Consider the following 11,267-nt stretch of genomic DNA (forward strand, 5'->3'; position numbering starts at 1 on the left):
GAGCCGCATATTTCTTCCGCTGACCAAGTGAGATGCAAGGTTCGACTGGGCAACATTGTACTTACTGTTGTAAGTTTGTATCTCCCGCCCTCTATTACCTTGTCGCAGCAGAGCATACGGGACATATTTCTTGGGCTACCACCGCCGTTCCTGGTAGTGGGGGCATCAATGCCCACCATCCACGGTGGGGAAGTGCACGTACAGACAGGAGGGGAATAAGATGGGTTGACGTCATCGACGAAATGGACCTGTGTCTGCTCAATGATGGTTCACCAACGTTCCTGCGTAGAGATTTCTCAACTGACGTCCTGGACGTGTCCATCTGCTCAAAAGATGTTTCCAGGAGTCTCTCGTGGTCGACTGATGTCGATGGGAAAGGAAGTGACCATTTGCCCATCTACATTTCATACGACAGGTATACTGGCCAACCCAGGACCAAATTTGTTAGGTTAATTAACTGGAAGGACTTTCGAACGTCTTGTTCAGAATTGGCGCAGCGGAACATGTCAGCAGAGCAGCTAACCGAAACGCTGACTACTTCTCTTTGATGCTGTTCGCGAACCGTAAAGGTCGCGACAGGACATATGGGAACAAATCCTCGCGTGGAACAACTACGAGCGCAGAGGCGGAGAGCTGAACGAAAGGCTAGACGATCGGGGCTGTTTCAAGACATCATTGAAGCATACTGCCAGGGTAGTACAGAAGGAACTAAAGAATGTTGACAGAGAGCGCTGGCGTCAATTCTGCGCAACGCTGTCGCCTTTTACTCGCGCTGCCAGAGTGTGGAGCGTGGCCCGGAGTCTGAGAGAGACCCTCCCGCCCAAAAATCCTTTGGGAGTGCTAGCGCTGTCTCTCATGCGGTCCGAGAACTCTGTTGCGCTGGACTTCTGCAAGATTATATCCGCAAATTCGCAAGCTTCAAACACTGACGTATTCCGCGCTTCCACTTCCGAGATACAGGAGGCGATCTCACGAAGAGAACCAGTGGTGAACGAACAGATGGATATGGACTTCACATTGGGTGAATTCAGAGCCGCGGTGTGCCTGTCACGAGTACAATCGACGCCAGGTGGAGACGGAATCTCCTATCGAGCCATCCGAAACCTTAGCGACGGCTGTGTTTCCTGTGTGATCCATGTCTTCAATACATCATGGAGAAGCGGTGAAGTGCCGCAGTCTTGGAAAGATGCCGTAGTAGTCCCGCTGTTAAAGCCTGGAAAGCGCCCATCTGACCTGTCATCCTTTCGTCCAGTTAGCCTGACGAGTTGTCTTGGTAAAGTCTTGGAGCGAATGGTCTTGCATAGACTGGAGTGGTGGCTTGAGGGTCATCGTACCTTCCCCGAAGAGATGGCAGGCTTCCGTCGGAATCGTAGTTCCATAGACTCTGTTCTCGATCTCGTCACCACCGTCGAGCAAGCGAGGAGCCAGAAGAAAATAGTCATGGCAGTGTTCCTGGACGTCAAGAGAGCCTACGACACCGTCAGTCATGCCAACGTTCTGCATCTTTTGTTGCAAGCAGGCGTTCCCGACAGAATGTTCTTGTGGCTGGCTGATTTTTTGCGCCATAGAACACTCTCTGTTCGCACAAAAGAAGGAGTCACTTCGAAAGTTGTCTTGACTCAGGGCGTACCACAAGGCAGCGTTTTAAGTCCTATCCTTTTCAACCTTGTAATGGCAGGCCTAAAGTCCTGTATCGCCTCTAAAGTCAATATATCTATCTATGCTGATGACGTCTGCATTTGGACTGTTGGGAAATCGAGGCCTGCAACCCTACGCCGTCTTCAGCATTCCCTGGATAACATCTTGCGGTACCTAACGGAGGCAGGCATGGATATATCAACTGAGAAAACAGCAGTCATGGCTTTTACTCGGAAGCATATGCATCGGTATCAGCTCTTACTTGGCGATACGCCTCTTAGGCTGGTAGCACACCATAGATTCCTGGGTGTCATCCTAGATTCCAACTTGTCCTGGAAGAAACACATCGATCACCTGGACACAAAGGCACACCGGTGGATTTCCGTCATTCGCCACTTTGCTGGGCCGAAGTGGGGAATGAATGAGAAGTCTCTTCTGGCCATCCACAAAGCCCTAGTCCGAGGGACTCTGCTATATAGCCTACCAGTCTTGCACGGAATTTCACAGACGCAAGAACAACGACTGCGGTGTATTCTAGCACGGAGCTTAAGGGTATGTCTTGGCGTCCCGAGAGCCGCGGAAACGCGGATGGTGATAGCAGAAGCCCGCGAAATACCCATTGAAGTCTTACGGCAGAGGGAGACCATTCGCCATTACTTGCGCCTCAGAGCACACCACCGCCGCCATCCACTAATAGCAAAACTTTGTCGCCGGAAGCAATGTAACGCATACAACTGTTTCATGGAAGTGAAACCTAAGGTTCCCCCGTTTTCTGCAAGATCAGTGGTGCCCACGACGCCTCTGTGGTCGCTTCCAGTACCATCGATCGCATTGTCAATTCCTGGTCTTAATGTCAAACGAAACCATCAGTTCTGAAACAGCTTGCAGCGGATATGATGCACAATCGCTATTCTGACCACACTGCAGTTTTCACTGACGGATCCTCCAGTCATGAATGTTCATCGTCTGCATTTGTTATTCCAACTGACGGTGTGTCACATGGATACCGTCTCTCACACCGCACATCATCAACGTCGGCTGAGTTATATGCTATCCTGTTGTTTCTACGTAAGACGCCCTGTGACGATCCGCGGGCCTGGGTCATCTACTCAGATTCAAAGGCTGCTCTTCAATGTATAGCCAACATGGGAATACGTGGATCGCTCGCCCCAGTTGTCACTGATATCCTCCATCAGGTTCAGCTTCTAAGCGATCACGGTCATCATATATCCCTGCAGTGGGTCCCGGGTCACTGTGGTTTGAGCGGAAACGAAGAAGCCGACAGAGCGGCAACGGCTGCCCAACAGTCTCGGGCTGTTGTACCAACGGTGTTATCAAGAGGAGACAGGAGATCACTTCTGAATGAGCTCATTCAGCCACTAGCTCGCCAGCAGTGGAGTCGGGACATCACTGACAGGTCTCTCATGTATTCTGTGGATCCCACTATGTCCTTCTCAGTTCCTGACCGTTTACCACGCTATTTTACGTCCCTCCTGCACAGCCTTCGTCTCAACGTTGCCTTCACTCCCCAGTTCAAGTGCCGAATCGGATACTGTGACAGCTGCCTATGCTCCAAATGTGGCGTTGAAGCGAACATTGAGCACGTCCTAATAGAATGTAAGCTCTACGAAACGGAGAGGCAGCAACTCTGTGCTCAGCTGAGTGGTGCTAGCCGACAGACGTTCAACCTGGCTGCAATTCTTGGCCCATGTCAGAGCCATGTCCAACACCGTCGAGGACTTCTGATGTTCTTGGAGTTCCTCTTGGCTACCGGCTTGCTCCAGACGCTGTAGGGTCCACCCCTGCATCTCAAGGACCATTGGCGCTTCTTTCATGTGCTTCTTCGTTTTGTACGACGTATAGCGTTGCGCAACCAGACGACGGGAGTTCGAGTTGGACTTGCACATAACTTCATTTTCATATTTCACATCTCATGCTTCTCGTGTAATGGGGTAGGGTACTGCTCTGAAGCGGTGAATCACCCCAGGCCATAGTCATGATTTAGTTGTTGTTGTTGTTACGCTTCTCGAAATTCTCAATGAATACATCCAGTAATCAGCACAATTCACGATTTATAGCATCAAAATTAGCTTTCTTGTAGTTAAATATAACTTTACGTTTATTGGATGCACGGGTGACATTAACGTTAATGTAGAAGTGCAGTGCAGAGTGGTCACTCAAACCAGGTATAGAAATGATATTGGGTTGGGTTCTTCTGGATTAGTTGTAAGAATAAGGTCGAGAATGTTGGCAGATCCCGTAGCAACTCGTGTGGGGTTAGTTACTACTTGAGTGAGATTAAATAATGCACAAAGGTAAAAAAAAGCTTGACATTGTGAGGAGAAAGGCATACAATGTGGTTGTTAAGTAGTCCAAACAATGGACGGGTAATTAAAATCGCCAAGTAATATTATTGGTGATGTTGGGAATCGTGCTTTGATGCTAGTGAGGCTGTCATATAAGTTCTCAATAAATAATATGTCAGAATCCGGGGGCAATAACAAGCTCCGAAAATGTACTTTCTGTTATTCATTATGACACTGCACCACATACATTCAAACGTACTCTGAACACTGATACCAGTGAACCCTCGTTAATATGACCCCCGATAATCAGACATACACGCTTTACGACCATACTCAGGGGGAACAATGCAGTGAAACCTCTGCAAATCCCCCCCGTTAATATGACAATTCCGCATTATGACCAAAATTTTCGGGAACGGCCATGGTCATAATAACGAGGGTTCACTGTATAAGCTGACGTGAGCGCTTTTGAAATGGCTAGCAACGTACCACCTCCCCGCCTACCGCCACGATCACAGCGATAAACAATGAGCCGCATATTGGCTCCTGATGCACAGTTCGACAAATGAAACGGGGGTTTCGAACTTCAAAATCGGCAAAAAAAAACCGTGTCGGGGGTTTCGAGCCATGTTAAATATCACCTCATGGCTTCATTAAAGTTGTCGACCCCCCGTGACGAAATTCTAGGTGTCACATCGTCTCCGACTGAACACAGATAAGTGAAGGCAGTTGCTATAGGTAATCTACTCGGCGAGTCCTGGAATTTTTTTTTTTATCGGGATCCGAAAACTGAAGGCAAATTGCATGGACCGAAATCTGTCCACATCTTTCTTGTCCGGATAGCGGCGTCCCGGATAAACAGAGGTTGACTGTATTCAAACCACTCCGCTCAAGAGTTATTGTAATTTTCGATACAAATAGGTAGAAATTTATTTATTTTATTTATTTCCACAATACTGCGGGTCCTATGAGGCCCTAGCTCAACTTACGAACGTGAAATATAATAACAACAAGGCTAGAAGTGTTAAGCAGTAACCGCTGGGATAGCAATACGAGAGAGAAGCATTCGAGACGCGTGTGGACGTTGTCGGAGAAGCTTTTTAATGACGTTGAGAAAAGAAGGAACAAATGGCACGCGGAAGTGCCGAGGGAACAAAAAAAAACAAAAAAAACAAATGTCCCAAATAGCTACGGGACATTGCACATATGTAGAAACAAGTGGTCCAGACATGACAAGAATCACTGACGGGATTTGAATGCATAGACTGGTATGGTTCTGTCGTGTCTGTCTGGTTTGTATGTTACATATGTGTGGGTCCAGATTAACGTCTAATATGTAAATATAGCGCAGGCGCATGAACTTAAGCGGAAAGAATGAAGTCACTGAAAAGGTTAACATGAGAGAACTTCAGTTCCCTCATGTTCACCGATTCTAATTTCGCTTACTGAAGCAACATTTCCGAGGGTAAAAACTTTATGCTTTCCTTGTCTGTTAAAAATAGCCCTTGATGTTCGCCCTTGATGATGAGCCCTTGAAATTCGAAGTCTTTCAAGCTTTTCCCTGTCTTTCTGAGATGTATGAACCAGAAGGTTACGCAAGCGTATTCCAATGCGGAGCGGTTTACAAACTACCCTCTGTTTACAAACATGTGACGTCAGGAGAAGATCGTTTCGAGGTTATCTTTTGTGCAAAGCAAGAAGAACGCGTCGCTGATAGGCCGATAGAAGCTCACCAGGGTGCTTTGCGTGGCAGCGTTACGTAATCGATGACTGCTCAGGTCGTGTGTGAACATATAAGGGGTTATCTTCAGATCAGTGTGATAACGTTTCGCCTTAAGTGCAACTCTTTTAGTGCTGGGGAGCATGTGTTACCGATGTGTTTGGATCATGTTAAAGCCTAAGTTATTGCCTACACAGGAAATTTATATTTATCCACTTTGACTACACGAGTGTTACAAACGTTGTAAAGGTAGTGGAGAGGGTTCTATCTTACCGTGGCACATAATATAAGGAGGTGCTTTCAAGGTTAAGTACCATGTTCTACTCGCAACACCGAAGTTCTGGACGATTTATGCAGCGCTTTAAAGGGACTGTAATGTGAATTTCGACCCAGGGTAACCTTGTGATTTTATGAAAGCCTAGGAAGAGTACATTTCAGTTACGAAATATTTCTTTTGGAATCCCTTTTTTCTTTCAGTAATCGAATTTCAAAGATTGAACTCGAGCGCAAGGCTGAGTATTCCCTAAGCAACAACACTGGGTTGGCTCGTGTCGGCTATGGCTAGTCTCGCCTTTCTCATGCGTGTCCCGGCCTGTGGCGAAACCGTAATGACCGAAATCTTTTGGGATACACGCCGTGTGATGTCAAATTTACCAAACCTGAATGCCCTCGAGCTTCGGATAGTCCAGCAGTCACACCAGCAAAACTTTTGTTTTTACGAGGGCACGCCTGAGAGACACAGCACCACACGATGCCGTCCGTAGAAACGTCGACGGAGGATGAATTGCCGGCATCGCCGTCAGCTGGCCGCGTGAGAACCCGTCTTCACGTGTAATAAAAATGTTTAGGGCCTCACAGCGGAAATGTGGCATTGCTCCTTCAGTTCAGGTGTCCTTGCGGAAAATGCGTGCCGATGCCGACGGCAGAGGAATGCCTTTGTTGCCGCGAAATGAGACGTAACTGAATCAGCGCAGCGGTTGCATCACAAGAAATCAGTACTTTGAAATACTGTGGGTGGACACTGAGGAGCTCCAGGTGTCCTACTGCTACGTGAGAGAAAGCGACTACTTATCAGGAACACTACTACTTCCCAAGCAGCACAATGGACTGAAAGTCGAGTGCAATAGGGGTGGACGGGTAGGTGGAAGGCCTTGAACACACTCGTAAAACTAAAGAACATTGATAAGACACATACCGTCCACCCCTATTGCACTCGACTTTCAGTACATTGTGCTGCTTGGGTTATCAGGAACAGCGAGTGAACAAGTGAGTTCATTCACGTGTGCCTTCAGTTTGCTATCAGTAAAGTTACATATCATAATTTTACGCTGCCCATGGTACATGCAGGAAGCTTCGGTACGTCGCCTGCAAACAGTTAGCCAGGTGGTTCTGGGGAAAGCACTGCGGAAAAGTCCTCAAAGCATGTGCTGTACATGCCATAAAAGCAAGCATACACATGTTTTTGCCTTTTTGATGTGTGTCGGAGTAGGTTCTGTCTGACAACATGAATGTTTATTCCCTTTCACTGAGGTGAAGCTTTCAGTTTCCTTTCAGGTGCTTGTGGACAGCATCGAATGTCTGCCATCTTGACAGAGGTACACTGCATGCTTTGGCCGTGAACACTGCAAGACCACACCAGTATTTCCCTTTCATGCACAATAGAGGTCTGCCATATACCCTTCTGAAGTAACCAGACAGCCACTACACAGTAGAATATATTCCACAAACATCAAAGCTTGTAAATATTGCTTTATTGATCACTGTGTTTATGAATGAACATATGAGTCATTGCATATGAGTGATATGTGTGATATAGTGGTAGGCGAAAACAAGGAAGGAAAGAGAACATCAGCGTACTGTGTCCATATCAATTTGCAAGTGCTTCACCTCCCACCAACCAGTAACGCAATGTATGCATGCTTTTATTTTTTCGTTTCAGTGCACAGGTGTTTGCAACAAACACGTTCCAGTCCATAAGCTCTAAGAGAGCATAGGCTATCATCTTGCCTGTCAGACATCACATTAGTTCATGCCTTCTTCATGAGTTCATGAGGCTATAAGTAAAGCCTCAGGTGAGGACATGCCAATGTCTCCAGGAGAGGCTTCTCTCCAGAGGCATCCCTATCATTGACTCCACAAGCGTGTGAAGAAAAATGTTAGACCTTTTCTGTGCACAACCATCTTTGTAACCATTTCTCAATTTCTCATTATAAATTTCCCATGTTTTCCCTCATACCCAGTCCAATTGCAGTCACTGGTGCGGCTTAGGTAGTGGCTTAGAGCTTTTTCAGCCGCTACTACTTCACTGGAGCTCATATCTTTGCAAGTTGTCGGTGTTTCACTCAGGAAATGATCTACATCCTCTGCCAAGAAAAGATAATATGATCATGGCTAAATGTCTTTCCTATACTCTTTATATCAAAACATGGTCCCTCATAATTCTCATGGATGTTGATAGCGTGCCGGGTCAAACCTAGACCCCTTATCTCGAAGTTAGTATACACTGTTTCCTGAATGACAGCTCGTTTGTATACAGGGTGTCCCACCGAAAAAGGGCCAGGGGCTAAATAAAAAACGGAGTGCTCTACACAAATGGAACCAACTGCATGTGCTTGGCAGTTGTGTGGTCTATCCAAAAATATTTTTTCATCGCCCCTTGTCAATTAATTAGCGGTAATTAATTTTCTAACTTTTTAATTATCGGTTTTAGCTCTCAGATGTCAATGAGGAAGTTGTAGTACATGTCGAAAAAGACGCAACTGAAGTGATTCGAGGTTGCTATGGCTTGTGGTTTCGTTTTTTCCCGGGTTTAAAAATTGGTTTCAGAAACCGCGCGCACCACAGAGCACTGCCCATAATTCGGCGCCCGCGCGCGACGATTGCAGTGCACTCTGATAGGTGTGCCGTGAAACAGGTGAAATATCTTCCTCTTGTGTGACATGGCCCAAGGATGGTCTCCAAGCGCTAATCTCAAGGTCAATGTACGCCGGAGGGTGCTGGAATCGTCGCGCGCGGGCAGCGATCTGCGGTCCGCTCGGCATCTGAAACCAACTTTTAAGCCCGGGAAAAAACGAAACCACAAGCCATAGCGACCTCGAACCACTTCAGTTGTGTCTTTTTCGACATGCACTACAACTTCCTCATTGACATCTGAGAGCTAAAGCCGATAATTAAAAAGTTAGAAAATTAATTACTGCTAATTAATTGACAAGTGGCATGAAAAAATTTTTTTTTGGATAGACCACACAACTGCCAATCACGTACAGTTGGTTCCATTCCTGTAGAGCACTCCGCTTTTTCTTTAGCCCCTGGCCCTTTTTCGGTGGGACACCCTGTATGTAAGCTCATACTTCTCCACATGCTAAGCAGAAGTACTGTATTTCCCTCAGAATTGGAACTACACCATTGAAGGTGGTTACAAATATGCAGCACTCACGGGTTTAGATCAGCACATGCACAGGACTTGGCCGCAACTTCAAGCATTTTCTTAACCCTCTGCTACAAGATCCTCTTGTGGGCTACATGGTCAATTCCAAGCATGGCAATTGCATATTGCAATTTGTTAAGTAACTACAAGCTAGCTCTCTTTACCTTTTACGACATGTACCTTTTACATCATTGTTGCAGGTAGAATTATTGTAACAGAAAATTCAACTATGCAAAGCTTGTGTGCCTTGTTTTGTATCATTTTTTTTTTCGCCCTCGATCTTCTCTAACAAGAATTTGGATTTCTCCTCACCACCACCTTTGTCCCCCTTCTCTGATGTACATCAGTATAAATATCTGTACCAAGTGTTAAATGTATCACACGTGATGAAGGACGGAGAGAGAGAGAGAGAGAGAGAGATACATGATGACGATGATATGATGAAGGACGGACTCCGTCTGAAAGCTTGTGTTTTAGTAAAATAAATTATTTGAATGTTTTAATCTCTTAATACCGATCTTGATTGATTGATTGATTTTTAAAAGCTTTTTTTGATCTTATTCACTGGCGAGTGCTAGACTATTCCCGTTTTTCCCTGTTCGTTTCCACTGTACGCTCTGCAACTCGGCCATGAGTTCTGATAATCCTACCTGTGTCGCGAAAGGGAGTCTGGAACTTTTCTGGTAGATGTTGTAGGTGAGATCACTGGAATAGTAATAAACTCGAGTAACCAGAGAACCTGGTCAACAGCAATCATTACAAGGTGTCATTGGAATCCGTGCAAACATAACAGGCTATGAATACACAACCTTGACTGCACTGGCCCCACTGAAAAGGATTGAGCCAGACACAAAGATGTTCCCTGCAGCCATCTTGTTCACCTCTGGCTGGCATTTCCAAGCTAAATTGTGTTCACTTGGTATCTCACTCAGCTCTTGCGGTGAGAAGTGTGTCGCAAGCATCTGTGCGTTTCTTCGTGCGTTCGTTCGTTTCTTCTTTGTCCTTTCGTTATCTGTGCGCACTTTGTGCGATGCACCGTAAGTCCTGTATTTCTCGAACAGGTCTAATAGCGGAGCTCTGAATTTGACGTACTTCTTCTGGTCTGATGAAGCGGAGGGCAGAACAACAGTATTTGATATCTACGTACTTATATCGGCAGGCTATGTACCATTCAAAACTGTTGTCTTCGGATTCCCGGAATGACTCATCAGCTGGTTCCACCAGTGGTGACGATATTGTCATATCATGCAGAAGTTAAAATTTTAAACGAAACTAGCGCTTGTCCCACCTGTGAGCACGAGGCTGTATGGACAATAGGTGTTGAAATCATCGCCAGAGAATGGTTGAGAGATGTTGACGGTAAGTCATCCGTTTGCATGATTTTACTTCCGATTTCCACTTTCTTGTCAGTCACCATGAAAGCCTGTGTCGCTGATATAAATGAAGAATAGGGTCAGTATCTAGCACACAATTTATCTCGTACTTATATTCTCCTGCGAGAGCTCAGGGCTCCCCTGTTCAATAAGGGGGTAAGGGGGATGTTTCCTTTGGCGTATTACGTAGTGTAGGCATAAAAAGTCAATCTGAATTTGAAATGAACTATACATATATATGAATTATTCCCGTGTATCGGAGAGTACATACCTCGTGTACACTGGTGTTCGCATCGTCAGACGTCGCAAAGAGGAACACTGGTGTCGGGACTGCGGTCTGTTTGAGACATTTGCGACCGTCCGCTGCTACCGCTTCAGACGACTCGTCAGATAAGTGGGTTGAGCAAATACGGCATGGATCACGAATGTCTTGACCAAGCGCTTGCAACCACCTTCGTTTCCGCGCATTATACGTTGGAATCTTGTGGTACGCAACGTCCCTTGTGGAAAGAGCACTCTTGGTGTATCCCCGCACATTACAGCAGATGGCTGGCATCGCTGTCAGGTGAAGTTCTGTGCAATTTCGGCAGGAAATGAACTTTTTGCATACACAAACCACGCCATACGCAATTCACGCCGTGCGATATGGTTGGGAGGAGAGCGAACAGAGGGCGCTGACAGTACTTTGGGATATTGTTTCTTCGATATTTTGAAGAGCTGTCCCAGTAATTCTTGTGATTCTTAAGGTAGTGTTTATTAGTAATTAGTAGCCAGTCATAAGTTCATCGTGTAATGCTCAGGTA

The sequence above is a fragment of the Ornithodoros turicata genome, chromosome 3 (genome assembly GCF_037126465.1).
Source record: "Ornithodoros turicata isolate Travis chromosome 3, ASM3712646v1, whole genome shotgun sequence".
NCBI lineage: Eukaryota > Metazoa > Arthropoda > Arachnida > Ixodida > Argasidae > Ornithodoros > Ornithodoros turicata.